This window comes from Lissotriton helveticus, chromosome 1_1 (genome assembly GCF_964261635.1).
Source record: "Lissotriton helveticus chromosome 1_1, aLisHel1.1, whole genome shotgun sequence".
NCBI classification, from domain to species: domain Eukaryota; kingdom Metazoa; phylum Chordata; class Amphibia; order Caudata; family Salamandridae; genus Lissotriton; species Lissotriton helveticus.
Window position 1 is genome coordinate 535878124 of NC_136057.1, and position 25612 is coordinate 535903735.

General features: G+C 46.5%; 1 protein-coding gene across 6 annotated transcripts in view; it reads left to right on the plus strand.

The window, feature by feature from the left end:
• Window positions 1-25612, plus strand: part of PTPRO (protein tyrosine phosphatase receptor type O) — a 1002672-nt gene that overhangs the window by 362241 nt on the left and 614819 nt on the right. The window lies entirely within an intron of this gene.

Consider the following 25612-nt stretch of genomic DNA (forward strand, 5'->3'; position numbering starts at 1 on the left):
AAACGAACGAACAAAGTTGCATGGGCTTCGTTGTCCATGTACATATTAACTTGCCCTTTCTGACTTGTGAGTGAACTGCAGGACGCTGACCTCTTCACCTGAAACTGACCCTTCACGAAGCCAATTTCGCTTGGTTTGATTCTTGTCTGAGATTGCCAATCAATGTTCAGGACCTCGTTAACTTTTAGTTTCCTTGCACATATCTTATCCTAATCAGCATCTGAATTGTTTCTTTCCTTACGACTTTTCATTACATGGGTAGTGCTTTCAATTATGGGTTTGTCCGGCTTGTGGAAATTGAATTTGGGACATTCCTAATAATGAACTTTTGGGTTGGGTTACTGTAAATTGGGTTTTTGTTAATGTGATACTCAGTTAGAAAATGTGTCTTATTGGGTGTGCATTTATAATGAGAATATCGTGTATAAATGCTGATGTCTTGCTCTATGAAAATTGAACAGTTTCTTGAGTTGTACACCGTGTTGTATTGCTGGGATTACTGTTACTAGCTGCAGCTAATAAATTTGATCTCTGACGCCACCTAGAAGTATTCCGTGTCTCTGTTTGCCAAGACAGGAGAACCCGAAGACTTTGGGCGTGTCCCTGGCGCCGCTGGGTTCTAAAACCCGGTTCTTCAGTTGGCGCCCAGCGGTGGGGCGACTTCAGCGGTACCGGTCCAAGCCCGAGGATTTTGAGGAGCCACGTGAGGAAATTCTGGAGGAAGGCCGCCACTTCATTGACCCCTGCATGTCGACGTGTACCGAAGGTCTTTTCTGCGAGGCTTCCTGCATTCCAACGGCTACGAAGGACTGCTGCCCTGACTGTCGCCCTGTCTTGGACCCTTGATTGATCCTTTGTAGAGCGAGACGATAGACGGTCTTCTGGTGGCGTGACAGATATTTGGTTAAGTATAAGTGGGTCGCTCCCACGACTTTGTTTTGGTTCTTGGTTTTGATTTGATTTTTGCAAAAATCGAAGCCGAGGGGCTTGTATATTTACGAGTGTATCGATAGTTGATAACCCCTTGAAGTTTGAAGCTAGATTAGTGAGCTATAAGATGCCTGGTCTTAGCAAAATTAGGAAATGGTTTAGTTGTGGTTGCAACAGGGAATCCCGATTGGAGGATTCGTGTCCGATACCTCCGGTTGGAACTCCAACTTATGAGCTCTATTCAAAACACGGAGTGGGTCCTATTACTTATAATGAAGTATGGGTCCGCTACACTAGGAAGGATGGTGTTTTACGATGGCCCCAACATGGTAGTTTTGAATTAAATATTTTAGATAATCTGGAAGTTGCGCTATTTAAGAAGAAAGCCCGGCCGGCAATGTTTGACTCTTTCCGCCTTTGGCGAAAGGAAGCCAAACAGAGAGAAATTAAGCAAGCAAAGAGAGATAGGAAAGATAAGAATATGTCAGTACTACAAGCTGCTAGGCAGTTTAAGTCAGATGAGGAAGATCGAGTGTGTGAAGTTTTAGATAGACAGCATTGCATGGCCATAGATAAATGTTATCTGGCCTTGCCGTCTTCTCCTCCGAAAGTGACTGAAGACCTTGAAAAAGATCCTTTGATGTCTCATTTACTGAGATTGCCACCCCCTTATGTGCAGGGTGCTACTGCGCCTCCATTACCCCCGGTTGTTCTACCCTTTGTTGTTCAACCTCCTGCTGTTGTTCAGCCACCCGGTGCTCCACAGATGGCAACCCACTCTAGGGTCGCAGGCTTTGCTTCCATTTGTGCCTCAAACTCCTTTGCCTTCTGCTTCCGCATCTCCGACTCCTACTGTTCCTGTTCCTCCTTCGTCTCAAGCTTTTAACTTTCCTGTTTTTACGCCTACTTCTCCTCCTTCTGCACGAAAACGAATGACAGAAACTGTTGTCAATTTGTTGTCTCCATTGTTTGGGCCACTGAGTATGACCCCTGTTTCGGAACGTAAGCAGAGTCGTAGTCAGCTTCCCAGTTCCAAAGAACGAGCAGTGTTGGATTTATTGGCTCGTAGATGGATTTTGAATGCTTCTAGGTACAATTTGCCATCAGTTATGGATGTTTTCTTTCAGTGGGAGCCGCCTAAGCAAAGGTATGTTTTTAATGTAATGTGTGCCTTTATGAGGCAGGAATGGGAAGATAATGAGTTGGGTCCGATTCCGCAGGAAGTGCTTGATGTTCAGTCAGAGTTTGCTACAGGGGCGATAGTGGAATCTGATGTTACAGATGCTGTAGAGACGATACTTGCCTTCAGGTCTAGGTTACCGCCTCAGCCATTGTATGAACCTGATCCATCTGTTAGGAGGAAAGTGAAGCAGTATCCTATGAGAGAGGTTCCCCCTGTCTGGAGAGAGGCAGTTCAGGCTGATGTTAATCGCGGTATTCAGACTGCAGAGGCCCATTTTCAGCGAGTGTGGGTACATGTTCCTTGGAAGCGAGCAGAGGTCTTGGCTCTTAAGCAGACCTTACCTGACCCCCGTAAGAATCCTGCTGGTTATTACAAGGAGTTGTCTCAGACAGTTGAAGCATGTATCATGAATTTAGCTGACATAGACATGTTAATGGGTAATGTAGTTCCTCATCCTTTGTGGGCGAAGATTCGTCATGAGAATCATGCGGCAGAATTAGGTGATACATGGGCTAATATTGTTGCTGCAGATGGTCGACAGGTTGGAGGTGCCAAACCTGAGCCCTTAGTTGCAGAATTACCAGGTAGGATTATTAATCTAATGAAAACTATGATGCCTGCTTTGCGAGTGAATTGGGACAAGTTGGCAGCATGCAAACAGAAGAAAGACGTGTGTCTGATTTCTTCACTAGGTTTGAAGAAACGTTTATCGATCATAGTGGTCAGGACATGAGTACGGAAGGTGGTCAAAGGTTGTTCGTGGACAAATTTGTCTTTAATTTGCTTCCCGAACTTTCTAATAAGTTAAAGGACTCTGAGAGTTCATGGGCTGTTTCTTCGTCGGCCCAGATATTGGCTACTGCACAATATTATGAGAATAGGGATAAAGATGAGAAGGATAAAGCAGAGAAGAAAACTAAAGATTTGAAGACGAAAGTTCTTTTGCAGCAAGCTTATCCGCCTCGTCCGAATCAGCCTCAGTTTCAGCAACCTCCACAGTTTCAGAGGTTGTTACAGAAGCCTGAGCTTTATGCTCTGCGATTCTTTCCTGGACCTAATCAGTGTGCTTATTGCAGAGAGGAAGGTCATTTTAAGAATAGTTGCCCGGCTTTGTTACAGCGTGCGAATGGTGTATCTGGTCAGAGAGGTCGTGGTGGTTTCCAGCAAGCTCCTAGGGGTAGGGGACGTGGTGTGTTACCCCAGAATGAGCGTTCCTCTTCCCTTCAGAATTCTGCGAATTATTTTGACAGACAGAATGTTTCGAGTGGTCAGTCTGCACAGTACTATGTTGATGATTATTATGTCGAGAGTGAGAGTGCTGGTTATAATGATAGTTAGGACAGCCATGGGCAAAGAGAAGGAGTAGTGTCAGTTCCAGTAGACCAGAGTGGACCTTATGCTGAAGTGACTACATCAGGTGTGACAGAACATTTTCTTTTGGATACTGGTGCGACAAAGAGTTCTATTATGCACTCTAAACTTCCTGGCGCACCTTTGTCTGGCTTGACCAATGTTTCCGTAGGATTTTCAGGCGCCCCAGTTTGTAACCCGATTTCTAATCCTTTGCCCCTTTTTATTGGCCCTTGTGAATTGGAAGCTCCTCTTATTTTGACGACTGGTTGTAATGAGAATCTGTTGGGTTTGGACTTGCTGAAAAGATTGTATGCGACATTACATTGTTCTCCTTCGGGAGTACATCTTACCCTAGGTAAGAAAGTGATTTCTCCGATGTATTTGTCTAAAGATTGTCTTCCACTGGAATTGCGTTCTCTTCCTGGTACACTTTGGGCTACAGGTCCTAATGATGTTGGTCTTTTGCAGATTCCACCTTATGTTGTCACCCTCAAATCGAATGCTAGGCTTCCTCGTATTCCCCAATATAAAATCTCTAGCGATGGCGAGAGAGCTCTTTTAACAATTGTCTATGATTTGGTTGAGAAGGGTGTGGTTGAAGAAACGAGAGGTAACTGATGTTATGTTATGTTATGTTATATGTGGATTTATAACGCGCTCCGATAGTCAAGACTGTCCTGGCGCGGGGCGAAACTGAATCAGAGTAGAAGAGGAGTTAGCTATTCAAGAGTTTGAAAGAGGTGAGTTTTAAGCAGTTTTTTAAAATTGGTCAACTTGGGAGCGTGTCTGAGAGCGTCTGGGAGGGCGTTCCACATTTGAGCTCCCTTTACCGTCAGAGATTGTCCACCCAGGCGAACTCTTTTAAATCTGGGGACGACCACTTGCTTTCTGGAGGTAGATCGCAGCTGGCGGGTTGGGAGGTAGAGAGTGAATCTTTTGGCTAGATAGGAAGGGCACGGTCCATTGAGGGCTTTATAGACGAGGACCAAGGTTTTAAAGCGCACTCTTTGGGCCACAGGAAGCCAGTGAAGCTCCTTCAACTGTTTGCGGACGCTGAGTCTCTTTGGGACGTTAAAAATGAGTCTCACAGTGGCATTCTGGACTACCTGTAGTTTTCTGATCAGATAGTCAGGTGCTCCTATATAAAGGGCGTTTGAGTAGTCCAGGCGAGAGAGCACCAGAGCTCTGGCTACCGTTTCCTTTGCCGTTTGTGGAAGAAGGGGAAAGAATTTGCGAAGGGTGGTCAAGGTTCCGAAACACATCCCCGCCAGTCGCGAAATCTGGTCGCGAAAACATAGGTCGGCTCCGAACCAGATACCCAGGTTCTTGACTATCCCAATCTCACCCGAAGGGCATGTTGATTCACTGGGCCAGATAGACTCCTTAAAGTTGGTGGGAAATTGGCCGTAGAGCAGAATTTCAGTTTTATCCTCATTGCATTTGAGGCATGCTCTAGCTAGCCAGGTAAATACAGAGGATAAGCATTGGCGTACTCCAGAGGTGCATAAGTTCTCTTTTTTCCAGGTGAAGAGAAGCTGGGTGTCGTCGGTGTAGGCCATAATCTTAGCACCCCAGTTCTCTGCCAGCCGGATCAGAGGAGTTAGATAAATGTTAAATAAGAGGGGACTTAAGGTCGACCCTTGGGGAACTCCAGTTTCTACCCTTCGATAGAAGAGTGGAAGGGGGTTAGCCAAATTTGCTGGGTCCGGTCGGATAGAAAAGACCTGATCCATTCTAACGCCGAGCCCGAGATGCCAATGTCCGCCAGCCTAGATAGAAGCTGGAGGTGGGGCACCGTGTCGAACGCGGCAGAGAGGTCCTGTGTACCGGTTTGTGATCGACCTTCGAGAGGTCAACAAGATTGTGGTGCCACAGTTTCCTGTTGTTCCCGATATCACTGCTTTGTTGACTCTGATTCCTGCTTCGGCAGCCTGGTTTTCTGTCATCGACTTAAAGAATGCTTTCTTTAGCATTGTGATTGCTGAGGAGAGTAGAGATATTTTTGGCTTCTCATTAGGAGGACGAAGCGTCCGCTTTAAGAGAGCTCCCCAAGGTTATTGTGAAAGTCCCTCCATCTATAGTCAGGCGTTGAAAACTCAGCTTGATAGCTTTGTGTTGCCTACTGGTGCTACTCTTATCCAGTACGTTGATGATCTGTTGATTACTGCTGATGACGAAAAGATTTGTAAAGAGGCTACTCTTTCTCTGTTGCGGTATTTGTCTGACCTTCATCATAAAGTGTCACCTTCAAAGTTGCAATATTGTCGCCAAGAAGTAACCTACTTAGGTCATCTCTTGTCGAAGGAGGGAAGAAGGTTGACCCCAGAACGAATTCAAACGATTGCGCAAATGAGTGTGCCATCCACACAGAGAGAAGTGCGTGCTTTCTTTTTTTTTTTTTTTTTTTTAAAACCTTTATTGGAGTAAGCACAAAAATACAAGGATGGGCCTACAACCACACGGGCCGGCCGCTAAAGAGGAGTCGAAATACAAGATACCTGCCCGCATAGGCAACAATCGACCAACATTGCAATACTCCCCACGAAATACAGGACAAAACAGATTTTATTTTATATGAAAGAACAAACACACAAAAAGGCGAAAATATAGTACTGTCAGTCAGCCCAAAGGACGTAAAGGGGGGGGTTATAGCAGCAGGAGAACATAAACGGAGCTCCAAGCTCCAATGAGATCGGGGGGGGTGGGGGGGTGGAGGGGCGAGGAGATCAGAGGGGAGGACCGGAAACACCAGTACAACCCCTATATAAAAGGTTCCAGGAACGCTCGCCTAGGGAGACAGGGTAATCTCAGCAGTGCCTACAAGGGGAGGAGTACAAATGTCGCCACGGTAGTCATTCCATTGACCCCAAACCTTCGTCCACGCCCCGGGTCTGCCCCTGGCCACATAGACAGTCTTCTCACGGAACATGGACCAGTCCATATTATCCTCCCATTTCGAGGCGTCAGGGGGCCTAGAGGCCCCCCAGAGTTGCGCGATGTCCCGCTTCGCAACCATATAACCCAGGGTGGCCCATCTGGTCTGGGCCACCGAGTAGTCGGTGGGTTCCCAAACATTCAAAAGACAGCGACGAGGTTCCGGACGCAAGGACACACCTGTCACCACAGCCATCACTTCAAGCACAGCCGTCCAATAAGCAGCCACCATCGGGCACTCCCAAAGAATATGCAAAAAAGTTGCACTCAAACCACAGCCACGCTTGCATAACCCGTCGGAGGAAAAGCCCATCACCACCAGACGCGGTCCCGTAACGTACACCCGATGAAGGATCTTAAGTTGAACCAGACGGAGACGAGCCGGAATAGCCACCTCCTTCGGGGAGGAGAGGGCCGATTGCCAGTCCTCATCATCAAGTTCCAACCCATCGCCCACCCACGCTTCCCGAAGTCGGACCAGTAGGTCGGCCCGATTATTAATCAACTTTTTATAGATCAGGGAGATAGTGCTATCAGGAAGATGCCCGTCAAGGATACGGTCTTCAAGGGGGGAAGAATCAGGCGGAATCTCACCAGGAGCAAATACCGAAGCAAGGGCGTGTCTGACCTGTAGATAACGAAAGAACTCCCGACCATTCAGGCCATAGTCAGCCTGGAGGGCCTGAAACGACCGCACAGAACCCTTAGAGTACACATCCCCCACCTTACAAATCCCAATCACGTCCCAACGGTCGAAACCCTTGGTAGACCAGAGACCGCCCAGACGTTCCGAAGCATAAAGCGGTGTCGCCAACGTCAAGCGATCTTCCCAGCCCAAGCTCACATTCGCAGCGCGCCACACAGTCAAAGCAGTCAATGTAGGTCCCACAAGATGGCGCCCAGCGGAGCGAGAGTAAAGCACTCTGTTAAAATCACCTCCCGGAAGCTGAAGTTTATCCATCTCGAACGCCGGATTACGACCCGGCGAAAACATAACGTGATTGATAGCAGACAGGTGGGAGGCCCAATAATATCTCTTAATGTCGGGGAGCGCCATGCCCCCGTCATACCACGGGATGGAAAGTTTCGCAAGAGCAATGCGCGGACGCCCATCCCAAATAAGCTGTCTCTGAAGACTCTCAATCTCCCGAAAATAGGTCTTAGGGATAGGATCATAAAAGTTCTGGAGAGCGTAGAGAAATCGCGGCAATGACATCATTTTAAACAGGGCCGCCCGACCCAGAGGAGATAAGGGAAGTTTACGCCAGCGGGCAACGTCCAAACGTAGTCTAAGCAACGGGGGAAGGAGATTACGATCAAAGCGAAGGGACGAGTCCAAAGTAACAAAAATCCCCAAGTATTTGAAGCCGTCCTGGGCCACCTGAATGGGAAGCCTACTCGGCAACGGAGGCAAGACACCAGATAAAACATATACACAGGACTTGGTCCAGTTAATTACAAGGCCCGAGTTAGCACCAAAGGACGCGAGAACGTCAAATAAAACGGATAAAGACTTACGAGGGGAGGTAAGATACAAGAGGATATCGTCCGCATAAAGCGAGACACGGTCTTCAAAGTCCGGGGCCCAACGAATCCCTTTAAGGGACGGTTCCCACCGAAGCCAGGCCGCCAATGGTTCAAGAGCGAGTGCAAACAGCAGCGGAGACAAGGGGCAACCCTGGCGGGTGCCCCTGCCCAAGGAGAAGGGAGCCGACACCCTACCATTTACCACAATTTGCGCCAGAGGTTCCGCGTACAACAATTTAATCCAGCTAATAAACTCGCACCCGAATCCGAATTTCTCAAGAGTCGCCCATAAATAGGGCCACTCCACAGTATCGAAGGCCATAGAGGCATCCAAAGACGCCAAAATGGCCGGTTCCGTCAACAGCCCCGCCCTCGCTATCACGCCGTGAAGGCGACGTAGATTCAAAGCAGTGTTGCGATGCGGGATAAAACCAGATTGATCTGGATGGACCAGGTCACCAAGAACCGACAGAAGACGGGATGCCAAAAGTTTCGCCAAAACCTTGGGTTCAACATTTAACAGGGATATAGGCCTATATGAGGAACAAAGGTCCCGCGGTTTACCATCTTTGGGGATGACGACTATCGTCGCCAGACGCTGATCGTAGGGAAGGATGTTCCGCTCTCGGGATTCTAAAAACATATCGCGGAGATACGGCGCCATCTTATCGGGACGTAACTTGTACAACTCAATAGGCAACCCGTTCGGGCCCAATGCTTTGCCCGAGCGGAGCGAACGGATAGCAGTAGCTATCTCATCAGCCGTAAAAGGGGAGTCCAAAGCAATACGGTCCAAATCGGAGACACAGGGCAGAGTTATATCACGCAACAGAAGGCGAGAATCAACCACATCCCTCACAGACACGGGAGCATACACAACACGGAAGTATTCGGCAAAACGGTCAACAATAGCAATCGGGTCAGTCACATTCTCACCACTCGCAGACTGGATCACGGGCACCACACGATTAGCTCTTTCTTTCTTGTCCAACCACGCTAGGAGTTTACCCGCTTTATCACCCACATCATATAACCTGCCTTGTTGTTCTCGAAACATCACCTTTGCAGCGTCCGTGACCAGGGATTTATAGGCAAATTGTTTCAAACCCAGGGCGTGAAGTTTCTCAGGTGTGACACCAGAGTCCAGTTCGTCCTCCAGAGCCGAAATCTCCCCCTCAAGGTCTACCACCTCCCTCTTCCCGGCTTTCTTAGCTTCAACAATCAAGGAAAGGGCCTGTCCACGAATCACCGTTTTAAAGGCTTCCCACAGGGACACAGACGAAGAGACCGACCCCTCGTTGTCCAGGAAATACGCATCCATGGACTTGAGCAAGAGGCTACGGGTCTCAGGGGAGGAAAGGTACCATGGATTAATGGGAGCTACTCGGCCCGCTGCCTCTACCCCAACCTCAAAACGAAGCCAGAGCGGCGAGTGGTCAGAGATACCCCTAGGCAAATGCAAAATCTCACTGACCGCCGACGACTGGGCCGCGGGCATCAGGAAATAATCCAGCCGAGACAAACTGCCATGTGCCCCAGAGTGGAATGTGTATTGAAGCTGAGTGGGATGCAACAGTCGCCAGCAGTCCACAAGGCCAAAGGTATCTAGAAACCCACCCAACCACTGCTGAGCAGCCGGAGTATCCCTAGGGGGATGGCGATCATGAAGGCCGGAAAGCACCGAATTAAAATCACCGGCCAGGAAGAGAGTACTGTTAGGGAGATCTAACAAGACGCGGCCCAAATCAGTGAAAGTAGAAGTCTGCAAACCCGGGGGAACATAAACATTGAAGAGAGATAGGGTGCGGCCCTCGTATCTACCCACCAAGACCGCATACCTCCCTCGGTCATCTTGAATCACCTCATCAATTGCCAGGGGGAGGGAGGTTCGAACAAGGATACCCACACCCCTGGAACCAGAGGTAAACCCCGAGTGTGCCACGAGGCGGTAGCCCCACCTATTCATTGCATAACAAACATTTCCAATCAAATGAGTTTCTTGCAGGAAAACAATGTCCGGTGATAAACGTCGTATACATTTCAAAACCACACTGCGCTTAATACGATCTCCCAGACCGTTAACGTTCCAGGAAACGAATTTTAACCCTCTACCCCCCATCCCATCCACCCGATCCAAGACCCCACGTCCATGAGCACGACATCAGAAACAGCAGCAAACACAGGAGCAATCCGCCTTGAAAACAACACACAGAAAAGAAAGAACTTCCCAACCCCCCTCCCCCAAACTGAAAAGGAACACCCCCCACCCTGCACCCCTGCAAAAAGCTAAAGAGCCACCCCAACCTGCAGTGTGCCTGTCGCCCTAGGACCCCTATTCTACACAAAGACCCCGGAGGAGGAAAGGCCCCCGTTCCACCCGCCCCCCGACCACACCAAGAACTAAAAGGAACAGACTAAAGACAAAATAATTATGCTGTAGAGGAACGCCGGCCAACACTCCTGAAAACGTGTTCAAAGTAAGACATGAGAGCCGAACAGTCAGATCTCCGCACCACCTTCGGCACCACCAGGGTGAGCGGCGGGCTCAGTCTCAGGAGGACGGTCAGGCAAGGAGTCCAGCCAGTCATTAACAACATCTGGTCGATCAAAGAAAAGGGTACGCTCGTTATACTCGACCCGAAGCCTGGTGGGAAAGAGCATAGCATAGCGTAGGCCCCGGTCCCGAAGACGTTTCTTGGCACCACGAAATTCCATCCGTTGTCTCTGAACTTGTTGGGAAAAGTCCGGGTAAAAGTTCACCGTGGCATTTTCAAAGGCCACCGGGCCCTTCACCCGCGAAGCCTGCAGGATAGCGTCCCGGTCTCTATAGTGGAAAAGCTTCGCCACAATAGGTCTCGGCGGGGCTCCCGGCTTACCTTTGCCCCCCGGAACACGATGTGCACGTTCCACTGTGAAAAACTTAGTAAGACCAGAAGGGGCAAGATGGTTCAAGACCAGATCTTCAACCAGGAGATCCACCGAGTGGGGTTCTGGGTTCTCCGGTACACCAACCAGACGGACATTGCAGCGACGTGCCCTATTTTCAAAATCCTCCAGGCGTCGGGTCATGAAGTCGTTCACCCGACGGAGATTCCCGACCTCCGTCTGGAGCTCCGATACGTCCTTCGTGAGGCTGGATGATTTAATATCCAATGATTGTACCCTTTCATTCGTCTTGCCGAGATCAGCACGAATCAGATTCACCTCAATAGCCACAGTGTCAAGTTTATGGGCCAAGGCCTCGTACTGTAGGCCGATGGATTCCCTCACTCCCGAAATGGCGCCCATAATGTCCTGCAGGGAGGGCTCCGCCGACTCCTCCAAAACTCGATCGGACGCTGTAATAGGACCAGGCAGGGCAGCTCCGGGGGACCCCTTAGAATGGGTATAGCGGTCCATAACATTTGATTGAACCGGAGCTCCGCGCAGAGGTGTTTTCGTCTTGCGCGTCTCCCTGTCCCCTCTGCCCGCCATTTTGAAGATGCGTCACAAGGCGAGCCACCAGGGTCAACGGGCCAGACACCAAAATCGCAGGACCAAAGGTTCCAAAAAGGGCACCACACGGGTAGAGGTCGCCAAACCAGCAAATAGTCCACAGGAAGGCCCAACAGCCGATCTGCCTCCAAGGATCAGTCCCTGCACGACACGCACACTGTCGGCCCAAGTCGAAACAGAATCGAAACCGAAACTTAGGAGGGGGACCCACAAGGCTAGTTCTCCTGCCGCTGTTGTTCAATTCCAGGACGGCCACAGAACCGCACCCCGTCCCGGGCGCACCTCAAGGGCGGAGCCCAAAAGTTCAGATCACCATATCTCAGGAATCCAATGTCCAAATCGATTTATGAAAAGTGCCAGGGTCATCAGCCAAACGTCCTCCACATGAATTCTTGCAGGAAATCAGGATTCAGTCAGGATAAAATTCCGGGAGCGGCGAGGGTCCGGAGAGCGCTGTGCTCAAGCGGCCATCTCGGATGCCCGCCAAGCTCCTCCTCCCAGTGCGTGCTTTCTTAGGTATCACCTCGTATTGTAGACAATGGATCCCTAATTTTTCCCTGCTAGCGAAACCCCTGTTGGCGCTGACTCTTAAAGACACTCCGCATCTACTCCCTTGGTCTGATGAGTGTCAGAAAAGTTTTTCTGAATTACGTGATGCATTGTGTTCGGCTCCGGTATTGGGTACTCCGGACTACTGTAAACCTTTCACGTTGTATGTTCACGAGAGAGAAGGTTGTGCATTGTCAGTGTTGACTCAACAGTTCGGAGATAAGCAGCGTCCATGTGCGTATTTTTCAGCTACGTTAGACCCAGTTGCTAAGGCGTTGCCGAGTTGTTTGAGAGCTACAGCGGCAGCGACTGTTTCTATCCGACAGTCTGCTGGTTTGGTATTGGATAATACGTTGATTGTGATGGTCCCACATGCAGTGGATACTTTATTGAACAGGACCAAGACACAGCACCTTACTAGTGCACGTCTGTCAGGTTATGAGTTGACTCTTTTGGCTAGCCATGTTCACATTAAAAGATGTAATGTGTTGAATCCAGCTACGTTGTTGCCTATCTCTACAGAGACGGATGCTCAAGAACAGCATGATTGTTTTCTTCGTACAGAGGAAGAAACGAAAGCTAGGATTGACCTAAAAGATACTCCTCTGGAGAATGTCGATGGTACCTTATGGGTAGATGGTTCGTGTTTCAAGCTTCCGACTGCAGCATATGCCGTCACAATGTTACATACAGTTGTTGAGACAGCACGCATAGCACAGAATTCTGCGCAAGCAGCAGAGTTGATTGCATTGACACGAGCATGTGTATTGTCAGAGGGAAAGCGAGTGAATGTTTATACTGATAGCCAGTATGCGTTTGGTGTTGCCCATAGTTTTGGACGTTTGTGGAGAGAAAGAGGATTCCTTACTTCCCATGGCACAAAAATTCAGCATGGGTAGTTAGTGAATGAACTTTTGGAATCCCTTACTATCCCAAAGCAGATTGCAATTGTGAAGTGTAGTGCGCATAAGAAAGTTGTGGACGATGTAGGTCGAGGGAATGCGTTTGCGGATGAAGTTGCGAAGGAAACGGCGAGAGACATGATGAGCCGTACGTATGTGGCAGGTCCTGCAAGATGGGTTGTGGAAAGAGGAATGTGACACAATAGAAAGTGTGAAGTCAATTCAGGCTGAAGCTACTGAGAAAGAAGTGAGTACGTGGAGAGAAAGTACGGGTAGGCTGGATTCGATAGGTTGTTGGGTTGAGTTGTCAGAACACCAGCGATGGTTGTTGCCTGATGCGTATGTGCTCCCAGTGGTTACTATGGCACATGGAATGGCTCATATCAGTGCAAAAGGGATATGTAAGTTGTTGGCTCCAGTATGGCAGAATGCTGGAATTCCAAAATGTGCTGAGAATGTTGTGAAGCATTGCATGATTTGTCTGAAGTATAATCCTGGCAAGGGAACTCCAACTCCAGCTGGTCATTTTGCTCCTCCAACATATCCATTTGAATTGATACAGCTAGATTACATTCACATGGAGAGATGCAATAATCTGAAGTATGTCCTTGTGGTTGTTTGCGCCTTTTCCAGATGGATAGAGGCCTACCCCCTAAAAGATAATACTGCCTTGTCTACAGCCAAGGTTTTGCTCAAAGAGTATTTCCCTAGATTTGGTTTGCCGAGAATTGTATGGTCGGACAATGGAAGTGAATTTGTGGGTCAAGTTATGAAGAAAGTGTGTGCTGGAATAGGGATAAGGCAAAAGTTCCATGCAACGAATCACCCCCAGTCAGCAGGTCTTGTTGAATGCTATAACGGCACATTAAAGCTGAAACTCGCTACGATTCAAGCGAGCACTGGTCTTACATGGCCGGATGCCTTGCCGTTGGCTCTTTTGTCAACAAGGACGACAGTGCATTCTCGTGTGGGACTTAGCCCATACGAAATAGTTTTTGGTCGTCCAGCAAATGTTTGGGGTGTGCCTCGTCCTAAGAAATACAGTGACCATGAGTACCCTATGTTGGTGGATTACTTACATGACTTGACTGCTAAATTACGTGTTCTCCACCAACAGGTCTATGACAGTTTGCCGACAGCTACTACAGATCCGGGGCACGTTAGCCAACCTGGAGATTCAGTTCTAATCAGAAATTTTCAGCGATCCAAGAACTTGGAACCGAGATGGACTGGACCTTTTCTGGTGTTGTTGGTAACCCGGACTGCTGTTAGAGTAGCTGGTAAAACGAACTGGGTGCATGCCACCCATACGAAAAAAGTTCCTTTGCCTTTACCGTATGATCAGTGGGTGAGGGATGGTATAGCTGACACAGATTGTGAGAAAGTCCCTAGATTTGTGCCTTTTAGTGATGCTCATTTGACATGGACTCAGTCGGAACGCGAGGATGATGATGTTCTGCAAGCTGCTGTGCCTCCATTTTTGAGAATCGACACGACGAATCCGGAACTCCTCTTTAAGGATCAGACTGTGCCTGGCAAAGAGCGCTACAATCTGAGATCGCAAAAGGACGTTTGAAATGGACAAATAAATCTAAATTTTTTTATGTAGTGAATTACACCTTGTCAGATCAAGAGACTTTTTTTTTTACTTTTTCTTTTTCGAGTCACCATCCGGACTCAGCTGCAGGGTCACGGTATAAGTTCTTAAGGGGTGAGCCGCGTATTGACGCGAGGTCTGCGGTTCAGGGTCGTTAGTGCGATCTTGGCGCACACTTAAGTGAAGAGGGAAAATTGCCGTGAGCAGCACGTTAGAGGATGGAGTCTTTTGAGTTCAACAAGGGTGTTAAAAGATTTGATTTCAGAGTGCAAATGTGTATATTGGTTCGTAGCAAATGTTTTTTAATAATGTGTTTTCTTATACTTTTGAACATTACGTTGGTTTGTGTGGGTTGGACTTTCTATGCATCACAAAAGACATTTGCATCTACCCCCCAACCTACTCTTTCTTTTCCTACCTATTTAGGTTCTTTTTGAGAATCTTAGCTTCTCTGGGCCAGCTCATGCCCTAAAGCATAAAACTATCAGTTTATTTTTACTGTTAGTTTTTAGGACGACAGGCTTACTATATTTAGCAACTGAGCTATTTTTTGGTAGGGGCCACTAGAAGGTCCTGATGAGTAAGCAGTAGGGGACTGCTTACGAAACATGTAGACCAGGTAGTGGCTATTTGCTCTACCCCAAAACCCCCTTCTTAACGTCCCCAGCTAGGGAAGTGAATACATTGTTTTTTTCCACTAGCCAGAGGATTTTTAACTTTTTGTTTTTTCCACACAGTATTAGGTCCCTACACTTCACTGACACAACTCACCCTGCACCATCACATAGCCTTGTCACATCTTCAGTGCTCCCGCGTAGTTCGCCAGGTCGTAGCACGCCCCGCCCCGTAGAGGGACGGGAAGACCCCAATGATGAAGCATGACACTATTGGATTTTTTTAGTGTGTGAGGGGTATTTTAACAAGCACATTGTGCTCTCATCTTTACCACCCTAAGAGAGAGTAAATCTTCCCACAACTCACAGAAATTAAAAATATATTTTTTGCCACTTCACATTGATAGAATCCACTTGTTTATGCATACCTATTAGGAGGGTGATTCTATCAGTACCTCTCCACTTCCTCTTGTGTTTTGGAATTACTGGCAGCGTGCAGCTGCGGAAGTTGACAAGGATTCAACCATTCACACCAACTTTGTGATTCTGCTCCCTGGTTTTTTCACACGAGGTGCATAGAGGAGTTCCTGTTCTACTGACATCACAATGGCCGATCTGGGCCTTGCATTTACCGAAGATGAGATTTCCAATCTAATGGCCACACTAGGAACTTTTGAAGGGTTGAATTCCGGGTGCCCCACCGCTAAGAACAGCGACTGGGATGAACTGGAAGAACTGAGGAGAACTCAAATAAAAACTGCCATTCATGGGTTACTCATGTCCGAATACCTAAAGGTTAACACTGCTCCAGCTGGCCTCGTGGTTCGCAATGAACCATTCATATTTCTAGAAGACAAGACTTTTAAAATCGACTGGTCCCAGATCTCGTGGAGATGCACACGAGACTGGATCGTCTTGATCATAAAGACGGCAAGTAGACTAGCGACTGATCTGAAAGTGGAAATACAGGCCATCGAAGTACGTCTCAAAAGCTACGAATCCCCAGCAAACCTAAAAAAGTATCTGGATGAGCTGAATAAAACACTGAATGATTTCGAAATAAACCTCAAAGACAGCAAATATGAGAAACTTAAAAAAGACACCAGCAGGTGGAGCAAGGAGAAGATCTACCCCTATATTAAAGATAACTATAAACCATCGGGTGATAATGTTTCTAATGATGATTCCTCAGAAGCAGGATCAAGTAGCTCCAATTCAAGTGGCAACAAAAGCCCACGGTACCAGGGCACACGAAGGAACTTTCGACGACCCAACCAACGAGGCATGCGGGGATGGAACAGCTACCCCCAACAAATGATGTACCCCCCCCCAACAATATGGCCCACCGCCTTTCCAACACCCCAATGCCCCCTTTCCACCATGGGGATACCAACAAGACTATGGGTATTTTGAAAATCCGGCTCCTTTTTTAGGGTCACGCCGAGGACAAAACAAAGGGAGGAACCGGAGAGGCAACTCCGTACACTGGGAAACCGAAGAGGAAGAAACCCCGAGAGTGTCAACCAGGAGTATGACAGGGGCATCGAAGAACCGGAAATGAGTTTAGTTGTAAACTTGACAGGCTCAGAATTATCGGCCTCACAACAAAGTGTTCTAGAAAAAGGTCTGGGATATGTTCCCACAGCCAACATGGACAAGTTCCACTTGTGTAAAGAAGTCCAGGAATTCATAAGAAGAATTAAATTACAGGTCTTTTTCAAAGACAAACAAGACAACTATGAACAGGGTGACACAGGGCTAAGGCCACGATCCACCTTCACTCCCATGAACAATACTCTTCCCGTCGAACTTCTGACTTTTGAAAAGGCGGTCATGAAGGATCTTGAATCCCTTGACCCCACGCAGAAAAGAATCTTTCAGAATGTTTCAAAAGATGAACGACAAGCACTTCGTGAACTGAGCAATAAAAAAGAAGTGATCATAAAACCAGCGGACAAGGGTGGGGCGACTGTTCTGTTGAAAAAAGAACAATATGACAGAGAATGCGCCAGGCTACTCCAAGATGAAAGGAACTACGAGATCCTACAAACTAATCCCACGGAGAGAATAGCTACCAAAATCAAAACCATGGTTGAAGAGGCACTGTCCCATAATTGGATTACCAACAAAGAAGGGGAGTTTTTATGTCAAAAGAATCCAAGAACCCCCTATCTATATATCCTACCGAAGATCCACAAGGATCTGGTGAATCCCCCAGGAAGACCTATCGTATCGGGGATTGGGTCGGTCCTCGAACCAGTCTCTAGATTTGCGGATGCATTTCTAAGACCTTTGGTGCAGAAAACATCAACGTACCTGAGAGATACCAAGGATGTGCTGAATCTACTTGAGGAAGTGTCTTTTGATCCCAATTCGCAGCTGTTAATCAGCTGTGATGTAGAAAGTCTGTATACCAGCTTGCCCCACAATGAAACGCTGGCAATCATAGAAGATGTTCTCTTCACGGATGACTGGGAGTACCACACCCCACGGAACGTGGTGATGGAGTGCTGTTCTTTAGCACTTAAAGACAACTTTTTTGAACACAATGGCACTCTATATCTTCAAAAGCATGGGACCAGCATGGGAAGCACATTTGCTCCCAGTATAGCTGGTCTCTATGTCCACCACCTTGAGGAGACAAGAATCCTGAATGCCGTCAACCCCTTCCGACCCAAGATCTTAACTTGGAAGAGGTATATTGACGACATCCTCATCATCTGGGATGGAGATGAGAGAACTGCTCAGCAGTTCCTCACGTGGTTGAATTATCAGGACGAGTTCCTTAAATTCACCAGTGTCACCACCAACACCAACTTGGTATTCCTGGACTTGAATATTTTCCCAAAGAATGGCAGACTTATGACGACCACACATTTCAAGAGCACCTCGAAGAACTGCCTCTTAATGTATCAAAGTTTCCACCCAAGACATCTGAGGGACAATCTTCCCTATGGGCAGTTCCTGCGCCTCCGTAGGAATTGCACCGAAATTGACAACTTCAAATCTCAATCCGACGACCTAAGGATAAAGTTACAAAAAAGGAACTATCCACAAAGGATCATCAGTCAAGCATACAAAAGAGCCAGGAACAACTGTAGGGAAAGCCTACTCGAGGACAAAGTAAAAAAGGCGGACACACAGAGACCAATATGTATCACAACATATAACACGAACTCTGACCAAGTCACCAAAATAATCAATAAGAATTGGAAAATTCTGAACAGCGGCGACCTCGATATTCCAAAACCCATGTTCTCTCACAAAAGGGCTCAAAGTGTCAGAGACATCCTGGTACATACTAGACCAAAAGAGCCCAAGATCTCTGGCAAGTCCAGCCTTGCACAAGGACACTACCCCTGCGGTGGATGCAAGGTATGCTGTCTCACCAAGAAAAGCAAGAAACTGACTTTCAAGAATGGAACTACATGGGAGCAGAGAAGCTTCAGTAACTGTAACAGTTCAAATGTCGTCTACATGATCACCTGCCCTTGCAATCTCGAGTACATCGGCATGACGAGCAGGGCGGTGAAAATAAGAATAGGCGAACACAAGAGCACTATTAAGTGCAAGAAGTCAAGCACGAAACTGACTAACCACTTTCTCGAAAGCGGGCACAAACCGGAAGATATAATGTGGACAGTGATTGAGCAGATCAGCCACGAGAAATATCTACTGGAGAAGGAACAAAGATGGGTTTTCCGTGTCCAATCAAACAAATACGGGCTCAACGATGAAATTCCGTGGGCCCAGCTGTAGATTACCACAACTACTTTGCCGCCCAACGACAGTGCCAACATGGGACCCATCAACATTTTGTGGTCACCCTGTAGATCTGATGAATCTGACAACCATCTTTAGCTAGGCCGTTATTATACGAGCCCACTTGACAAAAATCTTCCGCTGTTAACATGGAACAGTACCACCAATGTGTCTTAGGGGATTACAAAGATTTGAAAAATATTCAGGATAATTTCCAGTTATAGATCTCTGTGACCCTTTGTGATCAATTTGGGGGTGCAGGTAGCGATGTGAGCTATCTTGCTTTATTAGAATCAGTGGGTTCATTATTTAATATCATCAGATAGTACCTCTAGGCTTTTATTCGCCAATTGCCTCGTTTTACTAAGATCAAGGGTCCATCTAGCAATAATGTGTTCAACCATTGGGCAGTATCTTTAGTCTCGCACTGACAATCACCCTCTTTCCATCTAAGACCAAGGGAGTATTTTATCAACATGAAGTGCGACCCCCTGGCTTAAAATTGTAAATAATTGTGAGTGATTTAACAATGCCAATGCAGATACAAAATAACGATGGGCATAAACGGATTAAACATAGTGAAAAGACTACCGATTTTGCACACCCCGCGTTCCATCAGGGGCGGCCATCTTAGGTGAGCGTTCTAGTCTTTCCACACTTTTCCGGCGCCCAGGGAAGTCATAAGCAGAACCGGGCTTCCAACGCGAGCACTCTTCAGAGCGGCAGGACGGATAGAAGTAAGGTATTAACCTTGCGCGGCTACTGTAAGTAAAAGACGCTGCCAGACGTCGTTAAAACCCTGGTCTTTAATTAACGGTAACATTGCAGTAAGGATGCGTGCTCTGACATTATGGGCGCGGCTCTTTTTCCTTACAGATTACCGCATTGAGACACCTATCGACTGCCAGCTCATGAGGCATATTCACTCCGCCTCAGCAGTATGTATGAATTTCCGTAATGACATTTGGTGTGTGTGTCATGGTTTTTAATGCATATTGGTCATGATATCAACACGGTAGATAATTTTGCCGGTGACCAATTGAAAAATGAATTCCTCTTTTTTACCTTGTGTGTGAGCCCGTGTGGGCATCGAGTTATGAATGAATGTGTGTGGTAATATGAATCCGCCCTCAATTATGTGGGGCAACAATATGTTCGTTATGCAAACGGATACACAGGGGATGGCAGATTGTACCATCACTCTGTCCATAAAGCTTTAATTATAACCTTTATGAGTTGGGCATAACTTGAATGACCCGTGGGCATTGTGGCGCTACATATACGTCGTGTCTCGAATTGAATGACAACTATAATGGTAAAGATTTGTCCTTTTTGTTTTCTCCTCCTTTTCTTACAGAGACCTATTTAGGTTCTTTTTGAGAATCTTAGCTTCTCTGGGCCAGCTCATGCCCTAAAGCATAAAACTATCAGTTTATTTTTACTGTTAGTTTTTAGGACGACAGGCTTACTATATTTAGCAACTGAGCTATTTTTTGGTAGGGGCCACTAGAAGGTCCTGATGAGTAAGCAGTAGGGGACTGCTTACGAAACATGTAGACCAGGTAGTGGCTATTTGCTCTACCCCAAAACCCCCTTCTTAACGTCCCCAGCTAGGGAAGTGAATACATTGTTTTTTTCCACTAGCCAGAGGATTTTTAACTTTTTGTTTTTTCCACACAGTATTAGGTCCCTACACTTCACTGACACAACTCACCCTGCACCATCACATAGCCTTGTCACATCTTCAGTGCTCCCGCGTAGTTCGCCAGGTCGTAGCACGCCCCGCCCCGTAGAGGGACGGGAAGACCCCAATGATGAAGCATGACACTATTGGATTTTTTTAGTGTGTGAGGGGTATTTTAACAAGCACATTGTGCTCTCATCTTTACCACCCTAAGAGAGAGTAAATCTTCCCACAACTCACAGAAATTAAAAATATATTTTTTGCCACTTCACATTGATAGAATCCACTTGTTTATGCATACCTATTAGGAGGGTGATTCTATCAGTACCTCTCCACTTCCTCTTGTGTTTTGTGAATTACACCTTGTCAGATCAAGAGACTTTTTTTTTTACTTTTTCTTTTTCGAGTCACCATCCGGACTCAGCTGCAGGGTCACGGTATAAGTTCTTAAGGGGTGAGCCGCGTATTGACGCGAGGTCTGCGGTTCAGGGTCATTAGTGCGATCTTGGCGCACACTTAAGTGAAGAGGGAAAATTGCCGTGAGCAGCACGTTAGAGGATGGAGTCTTTTGAGTTCAACAAGGGTGTTAAAAGATTTGATTTCAGAGTGCAAATGTGTATATTGGTTCGTAGCAAATGTTTTTTAATAATGTGTTTTCTTATACTTTTGAACATTACGTTGGTTTGTGTGGGTTGGACTTTCTATGCATCACAAAAGACATTTGCATCTACCCCCCAACCTACTCTTTCTTTTCCTACTGTTTCCCCACATGAGTTGCATACGTTGCCTGAACATGAACAGACACAAAGATCAGAATTTGTGAACAATTTGTTTATACAGATGTTACATCAGCATCAGCTAGTTGTAAATACCACGAATTGTTGGGTGTGTGGTCTTATGCCACATACGACTGATAAGGGAATGCCATATTTGGTTTTGCCTTTTTCGCCTAATGGGTCAGTATGGGCACTCCAGTCAATGTTTATCTATGCGAATGAAGCATCTCCTGTACGTTCTGTCAAAGATAATGCAAATAATAATGCTTTGATACAGGGAATAGTAGATATGGTCAGAGATATTGATGCATATAACGCAATCCCTAAAGATGAAGTACAAGCATATATTGGTTGGAACAAGACGAGATATAGCATTAGTCTGACAGAGACGGAGAGACGAAAAAGGTCTCCCCCTATTTGGATTGTACCCCACCGAGGTCATTTTTGTCTGCAAGGTAATGGTCAGAATCCGAGAGCTCAGCTTGGTAAGAGTGTGTGCGTTCACACCTATGTCTATGCATCCCAGAAATCTCCACCGTTCGTGCCAGCTAAAGGCACGTATTTTGTTTGTTATGACAGAGCATATACATGGTTGCCTTCTGATTTTTCAGGCACATGTTATGTGGCATTTTTGCTTCCCCCTACATATACAGCTGCTTTCAATTACCATAAGACAAGATATGGTAGAGGTGTTATCGATGAGAAAGATACTGCAGGACAAGAAGTTGGAGACTTCTTTAAGGGTTTCCTGCCCTTTTGGGGTCCTATGGCTAAAGGTAGGACTATTCATCAGCTTACGAGAGTGGTTGAGGCCACTATCAATGAGACTGCAGGTGCTCTAAGTAATATTACAGCTGAGCTTCAAGCGGATCGCCTTATGACATTACAGAACCGCTTTGCCTTAGACATTATACTTGCAGATAGAGGTGGAGTATGTAAATTGATCGGGTCTAGTTGCTGCGTTTTCATACCAGATAACGCCCCGACAGTGTACCAAGCCATCTTGAGGTTACATAAGTCTGCTGAGTCTATACATGTAGACAAAGGGAACTGGTCGTTGATGGGATGGTTTTGGGAAATGCTGTCCAAATGGGGATGGAAGATTCTGATGTTCCTTGGTATGGCTTTAGCAATCCTTTTCTCGTGTTGCTTATGCATCCAGTGTGGTTCCGCCATTTGTGGCCTTTGTGCTACAATCTGTGTGAGAAGACCCGTCCCGAGAGAAGTGAGAGATAATAAGATGATGTTACAGCAACACCTTGATGACCTGATGAGAATAGATATAGACCTGGATTCAGATTGACGTGAGTTTAGGTCATTGCCTATGTAATGGCAAAAGGATGGTATGAGGTTCCGTGGTTTTCGGGACCGGACTCCATTTTGTTTGCGTTGCTCGAGACGCCATTTTATGTTGCCCTCACGTAGGCCTTGGAAGTAAACGAACGAACAAAGTTGCATGGGCTTCGTTGTCCATGTACATATTAACTTGCCCTTTCTGACTTGTGAGTGAACTGCAGGACGCTGACCTCTTCACCTGAAACTGACCCTTCACGAAGCCAATTTCCCTTGGTTTGATTTTTGTCTGAGTTTGCCAATCAATGTTCAGGACCTCGTTAACTTTTAGTTTCCTTACGCATATCTTTTCCTAATCAGCATCTGAATTGTTTCTTTCCTTACAACTTTTCATTACATGGGTAGTGCTTTCAATTATGGGTTTGTGCAGCTTGTGGAAATTGAATTTGGGACATTCCTAATAATTAACTTTTGGGTTGGGTTACTGTAAATTGGGTTTTTGTTAATGTGATACTCAGTTAGAAAATGTGTCTTATTGGTCAGAATTTTGCGCAGTGGGTGTGCATTTATAATGAGAATATTGTGTATAAATACTGATGTCTTGCTCTATGAAAATTGAACAGTTTCTTGAGTTGTACACCGTGTTGTATTGCTGGGATTACTGTAGCTAATAAATTTGATCTCTGACGCCACCTAGAAGTATTCTGTGTCTCTGTTTGCCAAGACAGGAGTACCCGAAGACTTTGGGCGTGTCCCTGGCGCCGCTTGGTTCTAAAACCCGGTTCTTATAGTCATCAAACCTGTTTCTCAACAAATCAAAGGTTCTTCAAAATTCTCTCTACCTTATTTGGTGGAGAGGGTTACTGATTCTGCTGTGTTGTTAAAAAACAAAGGGTGGTGGAATAAGAGCGCCATTATTGTTCTTAAACCTGGACAGGAAGATTACTTTAAAAAGGAGGAATTGGAAAGTCATGGTACTTTGTTTTGCGAGAATGGTGGGAAGTTTGATGCTACTTCTTCAAGGAATATGGATTCTGAATGTTTTGCTGGTATGAGTTTGGATTGTGAATTTGATGAGCAAATGGGAGATCATCTGGTCAGGAGTGATGAAGAGAATAATCATCTTGAAAGGGATTTATCTTTACAAAAAAGAATTGTTAAAGTTCCTAAGAAATTTGATGATTATATTATGGAATAGTTTATTATTATTATTATTATTATTTTTATTTTTTTTGTTTTGTTAAAAAAAAAGGGACATGTGGTATGTGTATGTTTTCATAGCCATGTCTCAATAAAGTTTCCTTGTTCTGTTGCCATGGTATATTCAGAATGTATTATGTCATTTTGGAATACTGTTATGTCAGATTTAGATTGTAATACAGAAGCGGTTGGAGTTGGTGGTTACAGGACGTCTTACTGCTGTGCACCAGTGGGTCTTTACTGGTTTATGTAATAAACCTAATTTTACTTGAATTACCGACTCTAGCGCCTCTTTACACTTGGCAATCCAAATAAACAGGGAGGAATAAACAGTGGCCCATCAAGCACTATTTGTCTTGAGTAATACGGCCGGGATATTATCGGGTCCAGCAGCACGGAGAGAGCTTTACTGTCTCAAAGACATCTTTTACCTCCTAAACTGAAAAACAAGTGATGGGGAGTATTAGTCTAGGAAGTCTCTGGAATCTATCTGAACGAGAACAACCCCTCTACAAGTCTCTTCAAATAAATAGCCCACTGCTCTTCCGGGATCACACAAACAAGGGTGCCCCTATTTGAGGCACTAAACTCATTAACTTTAGCCCAAAACATTTGCTATTCTTTGAAGAGGATAATTACCTGCATCTCCTCCCACTTATTGTGGTAGAAGGCAGCTTTTTTCACCTATACAAGAGATTTATATTGGAGTTTAAGCTTAGCGACCTCCTGGGAGGCTAGAGAGCCTGGCTGGCGCATAGTTCTCCTGGCTCTCCCACTCACCAAGCGCTTCAGCTCTTGGCAGGTGAAATCAAACCAACCCACCCTATTAGGCTGAGGGTCCATGCGCCTACCCAAAAACAACAGTTGATGGACAGAATGCAGAACAATGTCATACATTCACCCCAATACAGGGATCTGGGCCTAAATCCATCGATTTTTTGTTCACCATGCCATTCCAGTTTGAACCCAGCCATGTGAAAATCAGTCTTGACCCTGTGCCCCATGGGAACAGTCCAGCCCGAACTGCCAAGCCAGGACCTCCCTGGACTGGAAACAAGCATCCTAGGACCGGTTTCGGGCTTTCAGCCCTCATCAGCCAGGATAGCTTGATTCCAGTGGCATGGAGAGAACGGGACTTACGTCTGAGCATACCCTTCCCACTCGGGGTGACAAATGCAAAAACAACAGTTGATGGACAGAATGCAGAACATTGTCATACATTCACCCCAGTACAGAGATCTGGGCCTAAAACCATCATTGTTTTGCTCACCATGTCATTCCAGTTTGAACCCAGCCATATGCAAATCAGTCTTGACCCTGTACCCCATGGGAACAGTCTAGCCCAAACTGCCAAGCCAGGTCCTCCCTGGACTGGAAACAAGAATCCTAGGAACGGTTTCGGGCTTTCAGCCCTCATCAGCCAGGATAGCTTGATTCCAGTGGCATGGAGAGCACGGGACTCACGTCTGAGTATACCCGTCCCACTCGAGGTGACAAATGCAAAAACAACAGTTGATGGACAAAATGCAGAATAATGTCATACATTAACCCCAGTACATAGATCTGGGCCTACATCCATCGTTTTCTGCTCACCATGCCATTCCAGTTTGAACCCAGCCATATGCAAATCAGTCTTGGCCCTGTGCCCCATGGAAACAGTCCAGCACGAACTGCCAAGCCAGGTCCTCCCTGGACTGGAAACAAGCATCCTAGGACCGGATTCTGGCTTTCAGCTATCAAGCTATCCTGGTCGATGACGGCTGATAGCCAGACACGGATCCTACGAGGCTTGATTCCGGTCCAGGGAAGACAT